General features: G+C 45.7%; 2 long non-coding RNA genes and 1 other non-coding gene across 5 annotated transcripts; 1 reads left to right on the forward strand and 2 right to left on the reverse strand.

The window, feature by feature from the left end:
- Positions 1-417: 417 nt before the first annotated feature.
- On the reverse strand, positions 418-21,599 carry LOC148683434 (uncharacterized). Its single transcript, XR_015947181.1, has 3 exons — positions 21,107-21,599; positions 7,634-7,708; positions 418-905 (listed from the first exon to the last, which is right to left on the reverse strand). It is a non-coding gene; the product is annotated as an uncharacterized LOC148683434 (long non-coding RNA).
- On the forward strand, positions 14,284-24,429 carry LOC148683435 (uncharacterized). Of its 3 annotated transcripts, none has more exons than XR_015947182.1 (3): positions 14,284-14,544; positions 22,432-22,704; positions 23,362-23,497. It is a non-coding gene; the product is annotated as an uncharacterized LOC148683435 (long non-coding RNA). The 3 variants fall into 3 exon arrangements; XR_015947184.1 differs by lacking the exons at positions 14,284-14,544; positions 23,362-23,497 and adding exons at positions 19,733-19,844; positions 23,897-24,429; XR_015947183.1 differs by lacking the exon at positions 14,284-14,544 and adding an exon at positions 19,752-19,844.
- LOC118075516 (U6 spliceosomal RNA) lies at positions 17,165-17,271 on the reverse strand. The gene has a single exon (XR_004691393.1). It is a non-coding gene; the product is annotated as a U6 spliceosomal RNA (small nuclear RNA).
- Positions 24,430-26,154: the final 1,725 nt, after the last annotated feature.

Raw genomic sequence — 26,154 nt, forward strand, 5'->3', positions numbered from 1 at the left:
AACTTCAAAGCTCCTTACAACACAAAGGAGTAATGAATGAGCAGGCAGCATGATATGCTTGTAGCTAGTTGGCTATAGTTAGCATACCAAGGAGAAGACAATGCCACTAGGTTTTTCCTGGCCTGCACAAGGAGGAAATTTGAGACAAGGGGAAATAATTTAATCACATGACCACACACCCCCAATCTGTATAACGAAGTAATACAGCCCTAGTCAGTGTAGTGAGTTTTTAATATTTGTGTACTCACATTGATTTCTGTCAGGAGTTTCGTGAAGGCATATTGTAAATTGGACTGGATGAAACAAAAACCAGAAGAGGTCGATATTATAATTATGGTTGTGTATGTGTGTGTGCGTGCACGCACACACACACGCAAGCAAGGGAGGTGTAATGTCAGTTCATGAAAACATACCGTATGGTGCTTAAGTGTATATTTCCAGAAGCAGGGAGAAGGAATTAAGAATGAAAGAATCTAAACTTTCAACATCATCACATGACTGAGACCAGTGTCACTTAGGGACATCACAGCAGAGTCCTTCATCTAAAACCATAGCAGCAAAGACTCTGCAATAGTTCCATTCAACCCAATGTGTGCCAAATTAAAATGCGGAGATACAGTATTTAAGAACATTGCAATCTGTTGGCCAACATGATGACAACTTTTGAATTAGGGTGGATTAAAATTTCATTCTATGGACGTAAACATTCGTGCCTGCATAATAACACATATATTGAGCATGGGCAAGTACATGTGAATTTATGGATGAGCATTAGTTAAAGAGCAAGTAGGATCAATATGGATGACACAATCTAAATCCACACAAATGGTCTCTCCTCTCCACCCTTTCTGGTTTAGTGTTAGAGTCACTGAAGGGATGAGTCTAGCTGGACACAGCGCTGATGTCTGTAATACAAGTAAGGTAAAAAGGTAAAAAGTTAAGTCCAGTCAAAGGCAACTATAGGTTTGCAGCGCTAATCTCGCTTTCAGGCAAGTTTGTGGTTTGTCCACAGACAGCTTTCCGGGTCACGTTGTCAGCATGACTAAACCACTTCTGGTGCAACAGGACACTGTGAAGAGTGCCAGAGTGCATGTAAACACCATTTACTTTCCCACCACAGCAGTACCTATTTATCTACTTGCACTGGTGTGCTTTCAAACTGCTAAGTTGGCAGGAGCTGGGACATAGCAACGGGAGCTCACCCCGTCACAGGGATTTGAACCGCCGACCTTCTGATCCGTAAGCCCAAGAGGCTCGTTGGTTTAGAGCACAGTGCCACCCGCATCCTTTGTAATACAAGTAGACATATACAGCACTCATTAAAACATTGTATGGTATTAGGGAGGTTCCATCATACGTATAAGATAACTCAGTATTCACATATTTCAAGGGTAAGGAGTACGCCATGGGGCCAGTGATTTCGCCTTAGAAGCCAGTGATTTCGCTATAGCCATAAGCTCTCATGGAATTTTCCTTTGTCAGAGTGGCTCAGCCAATTTTAATTTTGCCTAACTGCATTTTGGCACAACTGCACATCCTTACTGCTTCTTATAGGACAAGCATTAATCTTCTAGCTGGATTGCAGGAATATGCCAATCGATCCATCTAAAAGTGAACATGCAGTCCTTCTAAAATTGCCTTCAAAAAGCAACGTACAGGCGCTTGTTCATCCACTCCCATTATGAGGCAGAGTGAGGCACTTGCCTGAGGCAGCAGAATTTGCCTGTCTTGGAAGGACAACAATTCATTATTTAATTTGCGATTATTGTGGGTTTTTTTGCTTCCAGGAAGCGGGAGAGGTACTTGTGGGATTTTCTGCCTCAGTTGCCAAAAGAACTTGGTTGGTATTGGGGAATTTTGCACCTTGACTTCTCCAGTGGGAACAGGGTGTCATTTGATCATCAGACTCAAGCAGCAAACTGTCTTGGTCCAGCCAGGCTCATTCATGAAACAGATATCTCTTTTGAATGCTAGCCATGCGGTTCCTAATGCGCTGTTCTCGTACAGGCCAGGACTCCATGGCAGATTTGGCTTGCAATACTTCAGGGTCTTTTATATCAGATACGTAAACTTAAAACAGGATTGGAAAGAAACTGCAATCTTGCTAGGTTATGGGTTTTAAAAAATCAGCCACAGCTCTTTGCCTTTCTGTTGTTGTTAAGTCCTTTAGTCATGTCCGACTCTTCGTGACCCCATGGACCATAGCACGCCAGGCACTCCTGTCTTCCACTGCCTCCCGCAGTTTGGTCAAACTCATGTTCGTAGCTTCGAGAACACTGTCCAACCATCTCGTCCTCTGTCGTCCCTTTCTCCTTGTGCCCTCCATCTTTCCCAATATCAGGGTCTTTTCCAGGGAGTCTTCTCTTCTCATGAGGTGGCCAAAGTATTGGAGCCTCAGCTTCAGGATCTGTCCTTCCAGTGAGCACTCAGGGCTGATTTCCTTCAGGATTGATAGGTTTGATCTTCTTGCAGTCTGTGGGACTCTCAAGAGTCTCCTCCAGCACCATAATTCAAAAGCATAAATTCTTTGGCAATCATCCTTCTTTATGGTACAGCTGTGACTTCCATACATCGCTACTGGGAAAACCATAGCTTTGACTATATGGACCTTTGTCGGCAAGGTGATGCCTTCTGCAAGGTAGATATTTTGGTTATAAAAGCCTTATATCTAGGGATTGTGCTTTAGCCATAGGGAAGCAATTTTAGGCAAAGGCAAATTATATATATATATCCCTCTCTTTTAAGTATTTTTATTATAAAAACCGCATTTGTCAAATACTATATTTAAACTTGCGTGCGAGGATTAGCATTTCCAAGAACAAGTGTGGTCTGGGATTTTTGGATGCAATCCTAGGCACCCTTAATTGGGAGCAAGTCCCATTGAATCACATAAGCCTCTCTCCTAGTGCTCGCACATAAGATCTGGTTGCATGCTTGTAACCCTTAGCACTATTCTTCGGAACTAAACTCCGTCGAAATGAGTGCAGCTTTCAGAACATGCCTGAGAATGCGATGGATTTGGGCACGTCATTCAGTCACAGTTTTGGAAGCCATTGCCATGGAACAAACACTTCAACAGAAACAAAATTACATAAAGCACCAGCTGGAATGCCATAGTCCAGGGTAACCAACATGGTGCTCTCCATTAGCCTCAGCCAACATGGTCAATGGCCAGGGATGAGGGGAGTTACAATCTACAGGAACTGGAGGAACCCATGTTGGCTACCCCTGCCAAAGCTTCTAAGTTAGACCTACCAATGTTTTTAATAAAACAAGAAGATAGCTTCCTAGATGCCACAGCAAGTTGGACTACTGTACAAGCAGTGTAAAAAAATATTATTGGCCAGTTGTTCCACCACTACATCCTGAAGTGTTTGGTCTATATGTTACTTGGGAATATATATTGACCTTTTGGCACCTACCATTTATCGAGGTACAGGTGCTGTTTGATATGATGGTTTTGGTCACATGTTGCTGTTATTAGAGAGTGGGTGCAGGGTCTTCCTTTCCACAATAATGGCAGGTTGGGCCCAAATGGAGAAAAGTACTGTAGCTGTCTTCACACTGCCTACATGCCCTCATGCTCTTCTGGACAGTAAGTAATTGTGGTATGAGCACAGTCTGCCATCTCAAAGACCAAAAGTCACGAACTGATCATAGAATCATAGAGTTGGAAGAGACCACAAGGGCCATCCAGTCCAACCCCCTGCCAAGCAGGAAACACCATCAAAACATTCCCCACAGATGGCTGTCAAGTGCGCACTTCTGCGCATGCGCAAAGCATGCGCGCCACTTCTGCACATGCGCGGGACTCACGCGCGCCGAAAACACTTCCGTGTATGCGGAGTTTGTAACCCGAACTGTTCGCAACCCGAGCGGTTCGTAAACCGAGGTACGACTGTACAGTGCAATTCCCTGAAACGAGAGGTAATCGGAGAGGTATTCACATACGTTACCGTGACTGTCTTGTTTGCTACTGGGCATCTCCAGGTAGAGCTGGGGGCAGGCAGGAATCCCCGTCTGAAGCCCCCGAAAGCTGGTACTAGTCTAGGGTTGCTATATTTCTAGAAGTAAAATTCAGGACATTTTGCCGAAATTCTGGGCGCCTGGCAATCCTGCAGTAGACACTTCTGAGCTAGAGAAGCCACTTGCCTCCGGTGTCCCTAAGTAACAAACAGGTTCCCAAGGATTGTGAAACCTTTAGAGCAAGACAGCTCACAATTATTTGGAGCAGCGGATATAAAATATTGTGGGATTTATTTATTTTTTATTTAAATTGCCCTTTACAATAGAATCCCTTTAAGGTTCAGAAATGTAAAATCACACTTATTTACACTGCACCTAAAGAAGAGGGCTTCAGAATGGTGTGCACTTAATACTCTCTCTCTCTCTCTCTCTCTCTCTCTCTCTCTCTCTCTCTCTCTCTCTCTCTCTCTCTCTGTGTCTGTCTCTCTCTCTGTGTGTGTGTGTGTGTGTGGTGTGTGCATGCATGAAAGACATTATTAAGCCCCCCCCCCCCCCTGCTTAAATAATGTGAAGGGTCTGGCTCAGCCAGACAAAAACCAGGAAATTCACAGTTCTGCCTGGCACTTCATTCTCTTCTCGCCCCTTTGTGCTTTCCTTTCCTCTCAACAATGGGCATGATATGGGATGAAGCATTAGCCTTACCTTTGAATTTCCTGGCTTTTGTCATGTTTAAGCCAGACTGTTGGCGTTATTTAAATGCCGGGTTTCTCCTTGCCCTCCACCCCCTTATTCAATGTTATTTTTAACTGACCTATCTTGTTAACCTTGGGAGGGACATTGCTCTGGAGCTGAACACCATTCAAGTAATAATAGCTCGACAACTCACTCCCTGTGGACAGCTCTGCAGAGGCTGTCTGGATTTTTTTTTCTTCCCCTATTTTATTTTATTTAAAAAAAACACCCATCCCTATTCAGAGCTAGTCCTTTTCTTTGCATCTGTGCGTGGAGTTTCTCTTCTAAGAAGCAGTTTTAGCAGAGGGAGTCCCAGACAATTGAAACACCCAGAGTCAAAAAGAAGGGTCTGCCTCCACACTAATTAAAACAAAGCTCGTTTGTATGAAACCTGGTCCCCTGCTTCCCTCCCTCCCTTCCCACACCCCCAAATGAAAGTGGGCAAACAAACATTAGGCTTTTCTCTCCACACCGGGCCCTATAAGCTGCAGGGAGCTATATTTTTTAAAAAATATATAATTAAAGCAAATGCCCCTTTTGTTTATTATGCTGTGCTTGCCAAAGTTGACTCCGGCAGAACCTGCCAAATGTGAACTTTAAATCTAGTATGACCAGCCCGTTTCCAAATGTTGTCATGCTCTCCTGAGTGGAGGTGGGGGGGGGGGTTGAAGCAAGCTCTGAGTGCCCCACGTCCAAAGCATTAGCAACTCGCACAGCTATGATAACCTTTCCGCAGTTTCTATGTCAGCATTTCGATCAGGCTCGGACAATTTGAGACCAATTTTCGGAGGATGACCTGTAGTTTGACTGTGAAATGCGTTTAAAATAGAGAAAGGCAAAGGAGCCTGAAAATGTCCATTTTAGTAACAATATACCACTTAGCAGATGCGCATGCTTGCTACTAATTCAAACTGTTCTATCAAAGGGATGTGAAATGCACAAACTATGCCTGTGATATATACGTTCTTCTGTTAATAGCATATTGCGTTACAAAGGACAGGTGAGGTTCATTCCATTTATCCAGGCCTCTCTCTCTCTCTCTCTCCAGTCTGATTTACTGGTGTCCATGCTGACTTCTAATTACCTCTTCTTCTTCTTCTTCTTCTTCTTCTTCTTCTTCTTCTTCTTCTTCTTCTTCTTCTTCTTCTTCTTCTTCTTATTTTGTTTTTTTCGTTTTTGTTTCATCTGATTCCTTAATGTAGATTTATTATTTCAGCCCCATTTCTGGTGATCAAGAGGAAGCATAACTCAGTGCAAAAGGGAGCAGAGGCGAAGCCAGGGGCAAAGCATAAAATGAAATTAGAAACTTTAAGGCTGGAATGAAAGGCGCCCCCCCCACATCCCCATTAGGGTTGAAATCATGCTTGCAAAAACTTTGCTTAAACGTGAGTTGGACTCCCACCAGAACTTTGAATTTCAGACTCCTTTGAACTTCTGAGGGGGGCTGAATTTGAATCCCAGGGTCCAAACTTGCCTGGAGTTTCTTTTCATATACGTAACTGGTTTTATTTTCCCCCTCTCCCAGCTGAATTTGATTGTCAAAGACCTCAGGAGTTATCCATCTTTTACGGCATCGCCAGTCCAGGATCCTTCTCTTCCCACAGGGCAATAAATGTTCAGAGAAGCATTGCATTCTTCTCTTTACCTTCCAGAGATGCTTCTGCAAACAACATCCACCTGTGTCTGCACCTTTTCACTCTTCAAAATCAAAATGCAAGATCGCTAGTGTCAAACAGTCGTTTCCTCCTGCACCTGAGGCTTTGTGAAGAGTGGAGGCATTTCAGAAGTCACAGGATAGGGAAGCGCACCTAATAATTTGCTTTTACTTTTCTGTTTTGTTTTCATCCTTTGTTTTTTAATAGGTAGAGGTGGAGAAGAAATTCAATTGAGATCACATTTAAATACAAACCTAGTTTAGACTTCCCAAAACAATATACGAACCAAAACGTAGCCGTCCTTCAAAATTCCCACCAGTCTGAATGCTGCTGTGGATTTCTGCAGCCATCAGATTCATATATTGGGGAGAATTTGCGTTAAAATGCAAATATTAGTAAACAAAACAAAAACCGATGTGTTACATTAGGCATTAAGTAGCAGAAATGTGTTCTTCTTGTTGGTATCCGTCTGTCTCTAATGACAATAGAGTGTCCGTCTGGGGGTGAAGTCAAACTGCTGGAGAATCACGGCGCCTGCTGTGGCTGCAGAGAGCAGTAACTTGTAGCTGCTACCAGCCCTGTTGCTTTTGCTGAATTTGCAGCACCGAAGGAACCTCTCTGGGGTGCAAGCCTGGACGGTATGTATGGAGGTCCTGGGTTCCCCCACCCCTCAACCTCCACCTCAGCCTCGTTGATGTGATCCAAAAGAAACCAGAACAATACATTTGGCACTAGCATGGCTGCAGGAGTTGTCAGAAGGAGGCATACAAGTCACCACCCAAGCTTATATTATTGTTGTTGAAAAATTCACAAACAGTTGGCGAAATGTGGTGAAAAAATGAGAAACTGAGATATACTGAAACTGAAATATTTGTCATCCGTCTCTATTCATTGGGTTGTTTGAGACGTTATTGGGTGAACTTTTCTAACATGGAAGGGGGTCTTTGGAAAGAAGTTGGAATAAATGGACTGTTCTCCAAATACTGAACCCGGAGGGATCTTAGTATAATCCTCCTATGAGCCGTAATGGGACATGTGCTTCTTAACTTGTTCATTCATTACCTAGAATTAGGGCTGAGCAGTAAGCTGGCCAAGTTTGCTGATGATACTTAATTGTTCTACGTGGTTAAAACCAAAAGCGGGGATTGCAAGGAGCTCTAAAAGGATGTCTCCACCTTGGTTGAATGGGCGATAAAATGGTACATGCAATTCAGTGAATGCAAGTGTAAAGTGACGCACACTGTTGGCAAAAAAAATCCTAATTTAGCACATGTACTCACATGGTCTGTTGGTGAATGCTCAAGAGAAAGTTATAGCAGGTAGTTCAATGAAGATGTCAACCGAGTGTGCAGCAGCTAAGAACAAAAAAGGTGAATTCCATGTTAGGGGGCATTAGTTAAAGGGAAAAGTATAGAGCCCCACAAATGTTTTTGGAAATAACTTGAAGAAAAATCATTTCAAGAAGATATCGGTTATTTCCACCCCAGGCCATGTCTGATTGGATCATAAGCATGTTAGGCTACCCGCCAAAATATAGGTAAAGTGTTCTGTTTATTTATGAGTTAATCTAACTTCTGAAATAAGGTACCGAGCAGCTGTGAACACGCAATCCTAATTTCTCTCCAGTCAGAAAAGCAGCCCCATTCTTTCTCACTTCAACATGACCTAGCAACAGCAATGGCGGACCAATGGCAGAAACAAGACATAGGGGGAGAGAGAGAGAGAGAGAGAGAGAGAGAGAGAGAGAATGCAGCCTGGGGAAATGTAGTTTTTGCAAATCCCTTGGACAAACTACATTTCCCATGTAGCAGATGGGAAGCCGGAGAATTGTAGTAATGAGGGACTCTGGGGCCTGGTTCAAATAGGATGGATGACTTTGGCAATTTGTGTTTCTTTCGGTTACTCGTTTTCCCACACTTGAAGATAGTTTGCCACATTTTCAGATCACTTCATGAATTTGCAAAAGAAGTCCCCATGTAAATTCACCCGCATTTTCATGCAGATTTCTTCCCGTACACATGTTTGCATGCAATTTTGCTCCGAACATCTATTCTTGCAAAGAAATTACCCCTAATACATTTAGTATGCTATATTTATTTATAAAAAAATTTATAGACCACCCCTCGTGTAAAATATCAACACCAGTCACCAAGACATGAATTTTTATGCACACTTTCACAGCAGTGTATGCATTTTCGTGCACAGTACTTGATGATAGAATTGCATCGCAAAATTCAGAAAGCTGCAAATTTCGCGGTGCGGCTGTGTTTCAGTTCTTGTATTGCTTGGGAAAGAGTGAAAGTTCACCTTCAAACATGAATTGAATAAAATTTCTTCTCTGTCCTTTAATTCAGGTGTGTGGGGTTGTGTGTGTTAGAGGGGAATTCTCCAAGTTAAAATCCAAGCCGGGGAAGAATTTGGGACCTGTGATGCTCATCTCATAGTTATATTGACTATTGCCAGCAGCTTGGCGCCCAAGCTTGGAATTAAAAGATCAGAAATATCTCTACTTTGAAGGCTCTCTCTCTCCACTTCCCTTCTCATGGTCCATCTACCCAAAGTCACTTCCAAGATTGATGACCTGGTTCTGCCTTAATTACTCCAGCAGGATACCAGTAAATTTGCTGGGGAGCTCTGGTCATTTCTTACCCACAAGTACCTCAATACTGTCACAACAATTCTGGGCCATTTCTGCCGGTACAACTTTGATTTCTTTGGTGTAGGGGAGAACTGCTCTTGCTGTTTTAGCGATTGATTTTATTTAAAATTGATGCCTGCGCAAGTCCATTTAGGAAATTTGTTTCCTTTCAGTGAATTCTCTGAATTATTCCTTTTATGCTAAGCTCACGGTGTACTCTCACTCATGCTGAATAAGCAAGTCTGGGTAGACGGCAGCAGTTTTTCTGTCACTTGGTGATTGATACTTCCAGGCGATGCGGACTTTTCATTGACCTCTGCTAACTTTAGGTACTGGATTTGAATTCTAAGTCACGTCCTGCACCAGCAAGCATTTCAGAGCCTTGAATTATGTAACTGCGGTTGCTGCCGCCTGCATTTAAGGTACCCTCGTGTAGATGGGCTGGGATGTACAAATCCATGCACACTATACACGCACAGAGTGAAGACATTTAATTGATTTGCTGTTCTTTGCCAGTGGCAGGATGTGGTCATGTGTGCACTGCAGGAACCGGATGTGCCCTGAATGCTTGTCAGGCTCCTTTAAGGCCATTGCGTGGGCTCAGGAAAGAGATATTCCTACACTGAGATTTCTGCCATGTAGGGATGGGGTTGGAGAACCCTTTTCATCCCTAGGATGGCATTCCTTCAGGGGCAGCTTTCCAGGGGCTGCATGCCACTGATGGCTGGAGTAGCGCTGGGCAGTATCTGGTTTTCAACATCATGATACTGCACCAGCTAAACATCGTGATATATCGATACATCACAATATCTGAAATAAGGATGGAGCTATGTAGAGGCATTGGCTGGCTTCCCAGTTTTCTCCGCATTGTGATATTTTGCTGGCAGCTGCTCTTGTGATGTGCTGCGCCCCCCCCCCTTGCAGGAGACAGGGGAGAGCTGAGCCAGCAGAGTTAATAGAGGTTGCAGGAATCAAGAGAAGCATTGGCTGGCTTCACGGTTTTTCCCACATGGTGATTTTTTTGCATAGGACCCCCCCCATCATGATTCACGATACATTGCTGTGAGCAGCTGTGAGGTGTTGAGGCCACTCCCTGCAAGGCCCTTTCCACCTGGCCAAAGGGGCAGGGCCCACACTCATTAGTCCTACAAAAGAGGCTCCTCATGAGGCCGGAGGAACTTCGCCCGGCTATTGTTTTATTCATTTATTGATTTAATATGCTGTACACCGCTTTGAAGGGGTACGGGTGGTGCTGTGGGTTAAACCACAGAGCTTAGGGCTTGCCGATCAGAAGGTCGGCGGTTTGAATCCCCGCGCCGGGGTGAGCTCCCGTTGCTCGGTCCCTGCTCCTGCCAACCTAGCAGTTCGAAAGCACGTCAAAGTGCAAGTAGATAAATAGGTAGGAAGGTAAACGGCGTTTCCGTGCGCTGCTCTGATTCGCCAGAAGCGGCTTCGTCATGCTGGCCACATGACCCAGAAGCTGTACACTGGCTCCCTCGGCCAGAAAAGCGAGATGAGCGCCGCAACCCCAGAGTTGTCCGCAACTGGACCTAATGGTCAGAGGTCCCTTTACCTTTACACCACTTTGAGGTTTTTTTTAATTAAAAATATAAAGCGGTATAGAAATTGAAAAATAAATAAATAAATTGCCAGGTCAAAAAATTATGAAACCTATATCGCAATAGGGACTTTAAACCAGTTTGGGATGATATATTGATATATCATCCAGCCGTAGGTCGAAGCCAGAGGCACAAGTGGGCAGTGCAATGGGTGGGACTCTTACTGTTGTAAAGTGTCAGGAATTGGAGTCAAGAGGGCGAGGCGGATGAGGAGTGGTAGAGATCACACACACCCTTCTCCTGGTGTGGCAGGAGAAGAAGAACGCAGCCTTGATTTACAGCAGGGGTTCGAGGGGCCTGAGGAAGGACACAGCTCAGAGAGAGAGAGACGAACAAAATAGTTGGGAAGTGTTAGAAGAAGGGGAGGGGAATTGCGACAGAGTAGCCAGCTGTCACGTTGTCACTGGAGAGTACTTCTGATCCCCCTTCTCCCAGAACTCGGCATTCATTAAGGGCGCAGGAACAACAGAATCAGAGACGTTTGGCCACAAGCAGCCACCGTAAAGGGAGATGCTGTTGCCTACGGGCGGCACAGCACGCCCCCAGAATGCACGCCAGCCCCGCCCCCGCCTGCTCTCCAACCCCAGTGCAGGAGCATGAAGCTCCGCCACTGTGCAGGAGGTTGGACTGAATGACCCTTGGGGGCCCCCTTCCAACTCTTAAGATTCTATGACTCTAAGACTTCACAGAACAGCTTTGCTTTATTTTACAGTGAAGAAAACCACACTGGAATTTTACAGAATGCAGAAGCAAATTAGCTAAAAGAAAATAACTTTAATGAAATTATAGTCATACCTCGGTTTAAGTACGCTTCGGTTTGAGTACTTTCAGTTTAAGTACTCTGCAGACCCGTCTGGAACGGATTAATCCACTTTCCATTACTTTCAATAGGAAAGTTCGCTTCAGGTTAAGTACGGACTTCCGGAACCAATTGTGTACTTAAACCGAGCTACCGCTGTATTGTTATTTTGTTCTGTAAACATATTACGTGACCAGCAGGAAGTGATGCAACACTAAACTGAGTTATCAGCCTCCCAGGGAATTCTCCCAGTGTGAGAAGTGGCCGGTGACAATATCCAGCACTGTGTCCTATGCAGCTTACAGTACAGTTAGGCAAACTTACTTGGTGTGATATCCTCTATAAAACAGTGTCTGCTAGTGGAGTGAAACAAGCTGTGATTTCAGTGCCTCTTGCCCCTCTCCTGAATATGCCTGTCAGCTGCACACACACACACACACACACACACACACACACACACACACCAACATTTAATGAAAACAAGAAAGGAGTTTTGGGGTACCCTCCTATTCCATCAGAGGTGTGAGTGTCAAAGCATCTTGCAACACATTGGCAGGTTTAAAGTAGAAAGCACAGTTTTAATGGACCTGAAGATACGCTGATCACAGACGGTATCTCTTCTGCTCCAGCCAGAATTACTGAGATCCCAGTTCCCATTGCAGCCCTTTAGATTGCAGCCTGTACATTTTGATGTAACCCTACCAGGGTAGCCGAAGATATCTAAAGCTTGAGGATTTATTAGATGTGAATGTACATTTTGTGTGTGTGTGTGTGATGTGTGTGTTTTGTTTTTACTGGTCTGGTGCCAGTAAATAAGCCACCAACCCCCTGGCTGAGTGTCATTTGATAGGAAAAGGCTGGGATCACAAGGAAGCCTTCTGTCTTTTCACAAAAAAAGAGGAAAAAAAGAACAGGAGGGAAAAAAGTGCTGAGGTAAGCAGTGTCAACCCCAGCTGCATCAACATGATGGTGGGAAGACAAATGAGAGCTTTCACTGCTGGATATGGGGGATAGAGAGCCCACAGCTCTGAAAACCCTCTTCATATTCCTGAAACAGCTGTCATAACTGAAACTGCCAGGGACTGCTTTTTAAATGACTCCCTTTGATAAGAATTCTCTCACCAGCCCTTTCTTTCAGCTTATAAACACACTTGCAGCAACACGTAGCTCATCGGAGAGGTAGCTGGAGACTTGAATCGCACTTGGCTCCTCTCTTTCTGCTCTCATCCTGAGCCACAATTATCACTGCCTACTAAAACGGCAGCTCCCGGCTTCATTTCCCAGGGCAGTAATCTTTGGGGCATAAGGTCTAAAATCACATGTCCTAGAAACTAAGCTTTCTTGGGAATCCATCATCCTTATCCTTAAGGCCTATCTTTTGTAGGAGCTGGTTAGCCTTTCTGACTACCTCGCACAGGGCCGACGCGCTAATAAAGGCAAACTAGGCCACTGCCTAGAGCACCGAAATTGAGGGGCGCTGCGCTGGCCAGCCTGCCCACCACCCGCCACTGCCTGCAGGGCCATCCCTAGGCTCGGGCTGGGGGGCGCCAGGGCACCTGGAGAACAGGGGCACTGTGGGGAGGAGGACGTGGGAGGCGATCCTCCTCTGAGGTCGCCGCCACTGTGCGCGCCTTCTGGAGGCTGGCCTGGGCAGCAGACACTGTCTCCGTGCTGCTGCCGGCGTCGCTTCTTTCCTGCTCTTGGCCGCTTCCGGCTGCTTCCTCCCGCTCAGCCCAGAGGCGCCCGCAGCTTCTGATTGGCTGCAGGAGCACCTCTGGGCCGAGCGGGAAGCGGCCAGAAGCGGCCGAGAGCAAGAAGGAAGCGGCGCCGGCAGTGGCACGGAGACAGCGTCTGCTGCCCAGGCCAGCAACATGGGCTCTGTGCCCCTTTTCATCCTTCCTGCCATTCACACTGGGGGAGGGACGCACCAGAAGGTGACCTCGCCTAGGGCGCCAAAAACCCTAGCACCGGCCCTGATCTCACATGTGCCAGCGCTGAGCTGTGACCTTGAAACTTTTAAGGCGACACTCTCCTGCTTACATGAAAACTGTGCTCTCCTGCGGTACATCTAAAATGCCCCCCCCTTTGTGGGAACTGTAAAAGGTAAAGGATCCCTGGATGGTTAAGTCCAGTCAAAGGCGACTATGGGATTGGACTCCTGGATGGTTAAATCCAGTCAAAGGTGACTATGGGATTGTGGCACTCATCTCATTTTCAGGCCGAGGGAGCCGGTGTTTGTCCACAGACAGCTTTCCAGCTCATGTGACCCGCAGGACTAAACCGCTTCTGGTGCAACCAGAGTGCACATAAATGCTGTTTACCTTCCTGCTGCAGCAGTACCTATTTATGTACTTGCACTGGTGTGCTTTCGAACTGCTAGGTTGGCAGGAGCTGGGACAGAGCAAGGGGAGTTCACCCCATCGCACAGATTCACACTGCTGACCTTCCAATCGGCAAGTCCAAGAGGCTCAGTGGTTTAGATCACAGTGCTACCTGCGTCCCCTGCTTTTCACTGGCTGTCTGATAACATACTGTCACAGTTCAGTTGGCTTTCGAACTGCTAGGTTGGCAGGAGCTGGGACAGAGCAACGGGAGTTCACTCTGTCGTGTGGATTCGAACCACCCACCTTCCGATTGGCAAGCCCAAGAGGCTCAGTGTCTTAGACCCTTACGCCACCCATGTCCCCCCTCTGGGAACTGTAGTTTACCCATCACATGTAGTCTGCTATTTCTATCACCCTTAACTAACTACCATTCCCAGGGTTCTTTGCGGGAAGATATGCCCTTTAAATGTATGTTGTATATACCTCCTAAGATCCCGATAGCATCGATTTCTCTCCGGCATCAACCCTACCCTGTGCAGCCTGTCATTAAATGTGTTAAATGAGCTACCATGGCTTTTAAAATTATTATTAAAGGCAGTGACTCATTGAACAGACGACAATGGAATCGTCAAAACGGATAAATGAAAGAAAAAGCAATGGAACTTTTTGCAGAATTAGGTTGGCCTGTCCCAGTGTTCCTTCCTAGGAAGGCATGTGGTGGTTTGCTCAGAAATGCGGTGGTGTTTTCGTTTTGTTCGGTGCCCGTGATCGTGACCCGCTAAGTGGCAAGGAGCGGTGGAGGCAAAGGAAGGTGATGTGCGTCTGGGCAAGCATAGGGAGGTGTTTTGCCAGCGAGACAAACTTGAGACGGGGGCAGCTTTCGTGCCACGGGGCCCGCCAGTTCCTTGTGCCTGTTGCCTGGGCAATGACTGGGGGATTATGAGGAATGTTTGGAGACGATGGCCTTCTTTGGGGCTCATGGATAGGAGCAGAAGGGGGTGGATGGCTTTTGTCTATCTGTTTCTTCTTTTTTTATATTCAACAGATTAGACAGGCGGGTTGCTGTGGCGACGACACGGAGGAGGTCTCCGGCACACCTGCACCACAAACAAGGAGTCCCGCCAACATGGGACTTACAGAGTCCTGGAGGCAATTTTTGAGCTGTGGGAAACACAGACAGGAAAGAAGTGGGAGGAGGAAGGAGAGGTACACAGACAAGAAAAGGGAAACCGGGGCACTGTCTGCTGAGGTCCACAACGTACTCCTTGTTTACAGCACTGCCTTTTGCACACAGACTTTGCACATCCTAAAGCTACTGCCCCAAACAAGTCACAGGTCAGAGCAGCGAATGAGCATCTGCTTGGGCCAATGCTTCCCACAATGTGGTGCTTTCATTTTATTCTTTTAAAGAAGGAAGGAAGGAAGGAAGGAAGAAGTACAATGACCGTGCAGACAGCAAACTGGACACTAGAAAACCAAAAGTGCAGGAGGACTAAAAATGAAAGTGGTTTCCTTTGGAGGGGGCTGCATGTGCGTGTGTGCGTGCACAAATGGCTGTTTCTGAACTTAACTCACATCCTTAAGAAAGTTAATTACATTGTGGTGGGAAAAGGTGAGGTGGGGGATTATAACTCTTTTGAGCTAAAAGCAAAGAAAGCTTGGAGAGAGAGAGAGAGAGAGAGAGAGAGAGAGAGAGAGAGAGAGAGAGAGAGAGAGAGAGAGAGAGAGAGAGAGAACAGGAAAAACGTTAAAACCAGTAAGCACCTAAAGGCAAACATGCCACTCTGGAATGCTCTGGCTCCCCTCCAAATGTTGCTAATGAACCAACCAGCTCTGTACAGTGTCCTTGCCTCACCTCTCCTGGACAGCCCCCCCCCCTGCCTTCCAGGGCTCCCCCTCACCCATCACCTTCCTTCCCCCGCCCTCCCCCTGATGCCATTCATTGTGATCGTGTTTCACTGCAAGCTGAAATTACTTTAAAGGAAGCCCAGGTTGGGGGACAACAACTTGGAGGCAATCACAGACCATTCTATTACTGCCGGGAGCTTACACAACAATATCCTTTGCATAAGACAAGGGTTTGTCGCCTCTTCCCATTCAGTCATTTATGTGGCTCTGTAAAGTTCCCCACCCTTAGGAGTATTAGATGGGAGCACAAGCTCTGCATAGTCCAATGCGATGTTTCTGCTAAGATAGCTGTTGTCGCTCACATGGGTGCAAGGCAGCTGGTGGGTTGTTGTCACTTACGTAGCAGCAACTCAAGGGGACAATGTAAAACATGAATTCTGCAGAAGCAGCCACTATTTCTGCAATGACCATAGCTAGCAAACTGCATCAATAACACTGGTGCCCCCAGATAAGAGCAGGGGCTTTTTTCTTTTTTCTTTCCCAGCCAGAGCTCACTGGAGTTCAAGTCTGGCACCTCTCAGGTGGGTGCCATTGCCATTCTAAGAGAACAAGGGAGAAGTTCATGGTGGGCTCTGGCACCTCTGTTTTTCTAGAAAAATAGCATTGAAAAAGCCCATGGCGCATGGGCGTACCCAGCGAGGGGCGGGGGGCAGCTGCCCCCCGAAGCAACAACAACAACAACAACAACAACAACAACAACAACAATAATAATAATACCGTATTTTACGGACCATAACCTGCACTTTTTTTCTTCCGAAAACTGAAGGGGGAAAGTCACTGCGGGTTATGGAAATCGGGCTGTTTCCACCCCCTCTGCGGCTGCGGCCAGCGACAGGAATGTGGAGGGGGGGGAGGAGCAGCCTGAGCTAGGGGGGCGGGGCGGATGGGAGCTCCATCCTTCCCATCCTTCCCCCCTCTTTCTTCCTTCCTTTTTTTTTCTCTCTCTCCCCCTCCCTCCCTTCCCTCTCTCTCTCACCCCTTCCTTCCTTCCTTCCTTCCTTCTCTCTCACCCCTCCCTCCCTCCCTCCCTCCCTCCCTCTCTCTTCCCCTCTCTTGCCACCCCCTAGTTTTGATCCTGGGTACGCCCCTGCCATGGTGTATCCTATTAATCACTTTGGATTAAGAGTGGGGGAGAAATTTGATTCAGTTTGCCTCTGAATGTGAGCCTACTTCATTTGCCCTTCTCAACACAGCACATGGACTGAAATACAACTATCCTTCAAAACCTGCACTTCTCTGATTTTTGGGGTGCAGTTCTCCAACCAAATGTGGTCACAAAACTGCTTTTAGTAAAGTGTGCTTGTGTGCATGAAAACAACACGTGTGATGCTTGCAGAAATATGTAGATAAAGTAAAATTTCATATAAAAGCATGTATATTTGAAGCAATGAATACCAAATGCTCAAACTGATGTGGAAATGCGGCAAACTGAGCTCAAAGCTAGAAAAGAGAGTGAGAGAGAAATGGACATTGGCAAATGCCTCCCTCCCGTGCAGGTGTGTTTATTTTTTATTTTTTTAAAAAAAAATATGGAACGCTTCACGAATTTGTGTGTCATCCTTGCGCAGGGGCCAAGCTAATCTTCTCTGTATCGTTCCAATTTTAGTATATGTGCTGCCGAAGCTAGCACCGTGCAGGTGTGTTTAGGCAGTCTGGCTACAAACCATCATTGACTAGATTCAAACTAATTTTGTCACCTACAAACCAAACCACTATGTCACTGTGTTAAAGGTGATGGGATATACAGTATGGGTTTCTGGTAAGGCTAGAGCAGAGGTCTGCAACCTAAGGCCCATGGGCTGGAAGCAGCCGATGAGGGTCACTTAACTAGCCCATAAGCCGCCCCCAAACTGAGCTGCCCGCTTGACAAGTCCCCGTGCACTGTGCTAAACCGGCACAGAGCAGCACGGGGACTTTCTTCTGCGGCTCCGGAAATCACTTCTGAGCATGCCCAGATGCTGGAAATCGCATCTGCGCATGTCCGCAGTGCCAGAAATCACTTCTGCGTATGTCCAGATGTCAAAAACCGCTTCTGAGCAGGCACAATTTGGGGTATCTGGGCATGCACAGAAGCGATTTCCGGCAACGCGGACATGTGCAGACGCGATTTCCGGTGTCACGCTGTGCCAGCCTGGCCCACGGAGGATCTCCGTGGGAGCGATCCGGCCCATGCCCGGTAAGCTTTGCTGACCCCTAGGCTAGATTTCCTCTTTAGGGTAAGTGAAGGCAAAGTCTGCTTTACTGTGATGACTGTCAGCAACCGAAATTTCAGCTATATCATGTCACCATTTGATAACCTAACTTTTTGTGCTCCTTCAGAAAGGATAATTTTGGCACAAATCATCATTTACTGATCCTGGTCTGTCCAAGGTGCTAATACAAAATCAATATGCATTTGAAGCTCCTGCTAGCAATGCCCATTTAACATTTCCAGGAGGATGACAGGGCTAAGTGACTGCATATGTTTCATCCTACTTTATAGCAATTCTTAATGTTTCCCTTTCTCGGTGAATCTGGAACAATACGGGCCATTTACATAGGCTGTATTTCCACAGCAGGGGGGCACTAGTTCAATGAATGTCTTCTATTGTGCTGATGTTTAAAGAATATTCCATACCAAATTCTATCACGAAGGGCCAAACTACATGCAAGGCGAGATCAGATGTCCCATCTTTTTGATTTTTTGCTTAAAACAGCTGTTTGTGTTTCCAAATTTGACTGAAGCAAAATCACTGGGGAAGGCAGGCTAAACACTCATGCCTGAGTGGAGATAGGTTTATCATAACCAAAACCCCAACTCCACAAGACGTCCAGAGTCATTTATGACTAATACTCACCTAAACCCATGGAACAAATTAGTCATGATTAACCTGAAGTCCCTTTTTGCTTGCACAGAAATTAGTCACAACTAAATTTAGCTGTATTTCGATCAATGGGCTTTCTAAGGGCTTCCAAAGTTTAGCTTAATGGATGCTTAGTCAGACTGTGAACTTGCACCATGACATTCCCAAAGGTTAGTCTGGCAACGAGGCTATGCATTTTGGCAGGTCTTACTTCTTCTCTGGGATGAAAATTTGGAAATGTGATCTAGGTGGGGAAATTAGGCACACATCCCTGTGTAGTGGACAAAAAAAGAAGAGTGGCAAAGAGCTATGAATGTTTTGCAAAGAGCTAGATTGTGGCATTAGATATTTGTGGAACCTTATTCTAAATGTGCAGCATATTCAATAAGAATGCTGGGTCATGGTCTGCGGCACGAGGCTAGAGTTATTACAACGTGTTTTTTTCTTTTTATATGACTGACATTGAAATATTTGAAATGTGGTTTTTTTAAGAGAGAGAGAGAGAGAGAGAGAATATTAACTGTTGCCAAAGAATTAGAGGTAGAAATCCAACACTTCACTATACTTCATGAAGTATAATTATTGGTTTCTTAAAGGAACCCTGCCCGCTAGGTCCAGTTGCGGACGACTCTGGGGTTGCGGTGCTCATCTCGCTTTACTGGCTGAGGGAGCCGGCGTACAGCTTCCGGGTCATGTGGCCAGCATGATTAAGCCACTTCTGGAGAACCAGAGCAGCGCACAGAAACGCCGTTTACCTTCCCGCCGGAGCGGTCCCTATTTATCTACTTGCACTTTGGTGTGCTTTCGAACTGCTAGGTGGGCAGGAGCTGGGACCGAGCAACGGGAGCTCACCCCGTTGCAGGGATTCGAACCGCCGACCTTCTGATCGGCAAGCCCTAGGCTCAGTGGTTTAACCCACAGCGCCAGGAAATGAGTTAATTCTTTTTAAAAGGTTTAACTTTTCCCCATCCCACGTTCTCTTGAAGAAACTGAAGACGTGAATTGCTGCAGGAAGGAGGGAATCAGTAAAGGATGATTGGTGCCTTGAGATTCTAACCATGTGCTAAAGTGAGGTTTCATGGAGGCCACTGCAGAATATTGCAATCTACTATCGGATCATTTTAAAAACTCCAGGCATGGTACTTGTAAGGCTTGGGTCTCTCCCCCACACACGAGACACCGCCGGCAGTTAATTATCTAAAATTTATTGGTTCAACAAAAAGCCCCGGTTGGAGCTCTGCTAATTTCAGTTTTCCTCCGATGACACAGTTGCCGGAGCTAAGCTCTGCCCCCCTTTTTTTCCCAACAGGAAAAACGCCACCTCCTCTTCCTGTCCATTTCGCGCTTCAGGACTAATCTTGTGAGTCTGCGAGATCAGGGGAATTGCCCCCCGCCCCGGTATTTCTGTGTCTGTGTCACTATCTGAGCTTTGCAACTGAATTCCTGCTCTCTGTGTCTCTCCGTTTTTCTGTGTACAAAGGTTGAATTCCTGTGGCTAACTTCTTCTCCCCCCCCCCTTAGGAATTCTCTCTCTCCAGATGGGTGGGGTATAAATAATAAAATATTACCGTGTTTCCCCTTTTTTAAGACACCGTCTTATAACTTTTTTCCCTCAAAAAAACACACAGTGGCTTATTTTCAGGGGGTGTCTTTTTTTAAAAAAAGTGCTGGTACAACTGGGACCCACTGGCTCAGGACGCTCGGTGCTCTCTTCTGCGCGCTGCTGGGCGCGTTGTTGGCGCTGCCAGTTCCGAGCGCCTGCAGGGTGGGGTGGGGGTGGCAGTGCTTTAAACCCCCAACCCTGTAGAAAGCAATGGAAGTTATGGACCGTAACAATCCTTAAGAGGCGCAGGTCTTAAAAAACCCCTGGTATCACCCTTGAAGCACAGCCTTCCAAAGTCAGGGGGGAAGAGGTCTGTTTAGACAAAGGAAAGGATCGGGGGTGATTCTGCACCCTGGGACCCACAGAACTACTTTAAAAATCCCAACCTGGGGGGGGGGGTCAAATAGTGAAGCCCCATAGCCCTGTAGCAACAGAAGGCACATTCTGAAGCACCCAAGCTGTTCGGTTCCATAAAAAATCCAGGAATTGTAAAATTAACAACAATAATGGGGGGGGGGCACTCTATCCAAAGAGTTAAGAAGGAATGGGAAAGTGTTGAGTTATATATGGAAAAATATGGAAAGGAAAGTTAGTTAAAGATAAAAAATAAATAATTATCGCAAGGGAAAAAAAAACATCATAAAGGGTAATAATATTAAATATAAAATAGACAACACAACAGAAAAAGCAAGTATATGACTAAATGAGATCGCACAGGAGTGAGGGAAGTGGGGAGAGAGGGAGGGGGGTAAGGAATGGAAGGAGGCAATGGTTGGAGGAGGGTATAGGGGGATGAATTAAAGGAAAATTAAGACTGAGAAGCGCATGGTTTTTGTTTTTTAAAGATGCAAAGGCTTGCAATCAGCCAAAGTATAGAGCCCAACTTCCAGGAGACTGCGATCTACTTGCGGATTTATAAACTGGAGGTGATCTACCCCCGTTTTATTGGTGTTCAGGTCAGAGTTGTTTTTAGAGAGAGGAAATATCCCATTTTTGAGGTTAAAGTAAAAGTTCCTGACCTTTTTTTTATAATGAGGAAATGCTGCTAAAACTCCGTTCTTCATTCCACGAAGGGGAGAGGGGGCGGGGCCGGGTGCTCAAAGACAAAAGAAATAGAAAAGGAGATAGCGATCAAATGCAGCCTCCTGGGGATCGATGCAGCCGCCGGGAGAGGCAGGGGCTGCAGCCGAGTGCTGCTTCGCAAACAAACGGGGGAAAGTGCTTAGAACCCAGAGAATCCAGCTGAAAAACACGAAGCAGCAACAGCAATTGCACACACACCATCCCAAGCCAGCACAGTAACCAAGTCCCAAAAGCAAGAAAGGACTCAGCAAACACTGCTGCGGCCGGCGTTGCTGCTGCTGACTCGGGGAGCTCAGTGCTCTCTTCCACACAGCGCCTATCACTATGGCTTATTTTCGGGGTACGGTTTATATTTCTCAAATGCTTAGAAATGCTGCTATGGCTTATTTTATGACTACGCCTTAAAAAGGGGGAAACACGGTATTATAATTATTATATTATTATGGTAGGTGAATTGCGCTGGGTGGCGCTGTTTTCTAAACCACTGAGCCTCTTGGGCTTGCCGATCAGAAGGTCAGCGGTTTGAATCCCCACGGCGGGGTGAGCTACCGTTGCTGTGTAGATTGTGCCTGCCAATCTAGCAGTTCAAAAGCTCGCCAGTGCAAGTAGATAAATAGGTATCACTGCAGCAGGAAGGTAAACGGCGTTTCCGTGCGCTCTGGTTTCCGTCACGGTGTTCCGTTATGCCAGAAGCAGTTTAGTCATGTTGGCCACATGACTGGGAAAGCTGTCTGTGGACAAACGCCGGCTCCCTTGGCCAGAAAGCGAGATGAGTGCCGCACCCCATAGTCACCTTTGACTGGACTTAACCGTCCACGGGTCCTTTACCTACCTTGCCTTTTTACCTGTCTACATGGACTGGCAGGAACTCTCAAAGGTCCTAGTGAGGGAATCTTTCTCAGCCCTACCTGGAGATATAAGGGCTTGAATCTGGGACTTCTGCTCTGCCACTGCGCCCATCGCCCGAGAACCAGAAGAGTTGCTTTTCATGGTGTTCATGGGAAATGATGTCTAACCAAATGAACCCTGCTTTGTGGAGGAGAAGACAGGTGTTTGAGTTTGGAAATGAATATAACAAGAACCTGAGACTCTCAATCTCAGGGTCGTGGGTTCCAGCCCCATGTTGGGCAAAAGATTCCTGCATTGCAGGGGGCTGGACTAGAGGACCCTTGTGGTCCCTTCCAGTTCTACAATTCTATGATTCTATGTGAGAATCTGAATGATATCCTATTTTTAATAACCCGTTTTTGTTTATTTATAGACAAATCTCTACCCTGCTCTTCTAGTCACAGTGCACCATACAGCGGTACCTTGGTGCTCGAATGGCTTGGCTCCCTAACAAATTGGCTCCCGAACGCTGCTAACCCAGAAGTGAGTCTTCCAGTTTACGAATGTTTTTGGGAAGCCAAGCGTCCGACAGGGCTTCCACTTGAGTGCATAAAGCTCCTGCAGCCAATCAGAAGCCATGCCTTGGTTTTCGAACAGTTTCGGGAGTGGAATGGACTTCTGGAACGGATTAAGTTCAAGAACCAAGGTACCTCTCTCTCTCTCTCTCTCTCTCTCTCTCTCTCTCTCTCTCTCTCTCTCTCTCTCTCGTGTGTGTGTGTGTGTGTAAAATGCACAATAAATGCACAATGGATAGAATATGCAGTATTAAAATTAATTTAAAAGCAACAACCAATCAGACAGCACAAGTCAAAATGAAGTTAGCAGGGGGAAGTCTGCCAGAATAAAAAACTTTTTTAGTAGCTAGTGAAATACAGGCTGAGAAACACTAGCTAGCTAGCTAGCGAAATACAGCTTTCCAGGGGCCCCAGGAAGGTGACATAAAAAAGGCAACCCCTCTGACACCCATGGCCCAAAAGACTTTTTTTCCTATAATTTTTATTAAATTGTCTATTTTACATTTTTGAACAGGCTACTCATTTCAACAACCTTAAAATATCAATGACTTCCCTTCTTTTCTTTCCATGGTTCATTTCGCATAACATAAAGCCCTGCATATTTTATATACTAAACCATTCAGTATTCCATGATTACATCCACCTAAACTTATTTACACTGTTGAATTTATCTCAATACTGCCCATGTTTTCAAATATACACAATTTCCCTCCATATATTCAATAAACATTTTCCAGTCTTCTTTAAACGTACCGGTATGTTCTACTCGTTCTCTTATTCCATTTCAGGGGTCGGCAAGGTTTACCTCGCCTGGGCCAGTTCGCTCCAGTGGAGATCCCTCTGTGGGCCGGATCGCATGTGCCCGCAATTTCCGGCCTCTGCGCATGCGCAGGTGCAATTTCGGGCGCCGCAGAAGCGAGTCCCCGTGCCGTGATGCGCCATTTAGCGCAGTGCACAGGGACTCACCGAGCAGGTGGCTCAGTTCGGGGGTGGCTTGTGGACTGGTTAAATTACCCCCGTGGGCCGCTTGTGGCCCATGGGCCTTAGGTTGCCGATCCCTGTTCTATATATTAGGTCCGCAAGCTGCGCATATTCCATCAGTTTAAGTTGCCATTCTTCTTTGGTTGTGACTTTGCTTGTTTTCCATTTTTGGGCTAACAAAACACGAGCCACAGTAGTGGCATACGTAAATAACCTTTTCTGATAACTGGGAATTTCTGTCTGATTATCCCCAACAAAAAAAGGATTCTGGTGTTTGTTTTTTAAGTCCTTTTTTCCAATTCATTATGAATTATTTCCCAATACTCTTTTACCCTTTTACAGGTCCGCCAAATATGATAGAACATACCCTCAGTCTCATTGCATCTCTCCAACACTTATCTAATTCAGTCTTATACATCTTAACAAGTCTACTTGGTGTTAGATACCATTGGCCCCAAAGATTTCAAAGGCGATCACCAACACTTTGAATTGCACCTGGAAGCAAACGGGCAGCCGATGCAGATGTTGCCATCCAATCAAGGATCTGTTTATGTGTGCACATTTCCTCCAAGAAATACCCAAGGCTCCACTGCAGGGAGGAATGTGGATCCTTTGGGATAGGTGTTGAAGACAGTGTACACAGCACAAGCCATATGGTTTTCTCTGGGCTGACAAAAAGCACAGCAACATTCTGCCTCTCTTCTCCCTTCTAAGAAAGAGCTGCTCTCCCACGGAGGTGTGAGAATGAGAGTCTACAGAAATACCCTGCCTTGCAAGGGGAGTTCAGAGATAGTTCACCGAGTTAGGGAAAACTCTGCCTTTACTCTTGTACCAGGTTTTATGGAAGGAAATTAAAATATATATACTGTCTGACACCACGGTGGAATGCTTGGAATCTGAAATATATAAAGTCTAATAGGATTTTGGCCAAAGCCTAGTGCATGGTCCTATATAATGGTTTTTCAGATTCTTTTTCTTTCTTTTGCTATGCTTTACTACAGGTTAAAGAGGCTTACTGCTGTTTGGTTTCCAGAACAATGGCTGTATAACTTCTGATTTGTGTGGATATTGTGAACTGCACTTGTTTCCTGCATGTTTGAAAACCCCGACATTCATTACCGTCCTTCCTCAATAACCTCCTGACTTCTCTTACACAAGGCTGTATAGCAATGCAAGCTCGCTTTAAGCACACATTTATATACTGAGAGCAGCTCTGCTCGTTTTTATATCTTTGAATGCCATCTATTTGTGCCGTGCCTTGGAGATGTAAAATGCAGTGTGCGGTAAGTGCTAAGTTATTATAGATTCCCTCTTTCTCCAAAGCACTTTGGGAAATCAATATGTTACTCAGAAAGGCTGCATTGTCTCAGGCTGATCTGCTCTCTCTTACAGCTGAATGATGTAGGACTAAGGGCTTGCCATACCACCCTGACTTTCCAGATAATACAAATGGCAAATGGGTCTAATTTATATATATTTTCCTGGGTTAGCTCAAGAGCATAATTAAGGGCTGCCTATCCGTTCATTTGCTTTTTTTTTTAAGAGCCTATCATCATCTGAAATTATGCAAAAAATAAAACAGTAAAACCCCACCTAGGATTTATCTCTAGGTGAGACCAGCAACATGGGAAATGGGTTCTGCAATCTGGTTATATATGAGCTGTCTCTTGGTGATAGGTGGTGCATAGTTTTCTCCACGACTATTTCCACCTATATATTTCTCAAATAGCATGTAGCAGACCCTCCAAGTGTCCCTGTTTTCCAGGGACAGTCCCGGAATTACAGATGGCGTCCGAGTTTCTGATTTGATCCCATAATGTTTCCACTCCCTGCTCTTCTGTATCATAACCTCCAACATTTCTTCAGTGGAAATAGGGACGTGGTATCTCTCATTAAAAGGAAAGCTCTCACTAAAATAAACGGATAAATGTGGGTATAAATAACACACACTGAAAAGAATGATGGGCTTTTTGTCTGACAGGAGTCCAGTGACTCAAAGAACAAAACCCAAGAAAGTGCCTGTCAGCAAGCCACTGACAAGCTGAGCCGGCCTTGTAAATTTCAAAATGTTGTGGTTGTCAGATTTCTGCCTCTTATACATTTTAATGCCACACAGGAACTTTTAAAGAAGGCGGGTTACAAAAGAAAGGCACCGCTTCCTTCGTTGTTTTTGGTTTCTGTCCATGCAGATTGGTCTGAGATGAGGGTGAGAATCTTCTTCTGCCAGGTTTATTCCCCCCCCCTCACAGATAACAAAACAATTATCATTAACATGCATAAACAAAATAGGTGAGGATCTGTGTTCGTTCGATGAGGGTGGGGATTGGCTGCGAAGTCTGATGATGTCATCCTTGCACTGGTTTTATTCAACTAGCACGGCGATGATGACGGCATGAATTGGCTGCTCAGTGCATTGAGATAGCTGGAATTGTGCTCAGCAAGCCGCCTGCTATTCTGAAATGTAGGGAGATTTCAGGCCTGTGTTCATTTTGCTTTTACAAACTTTCTGAATCCCTAAAATGTTTGAATGCTCTCACCGTGGTCAGAGTCCTGAGTTTTTTTACTCTGAGCTGGTAACTGCAGGCTGGGTCAAAGTCTTG

This window comes from Zootoca vivipara, chromosome 15 (genome assembly GCF_965207765.1).
Source record: "Zootoca vivipara chromosome 15, rZooViv2.hap1.1, whole genome shotgun sequence".
Taxonomy (NCBI): Eukaryota; Metazoa; Chordata; class Lepidosauria; order Squamata; family Lacertidae; genus Zootoca; species Zootoca vivipara.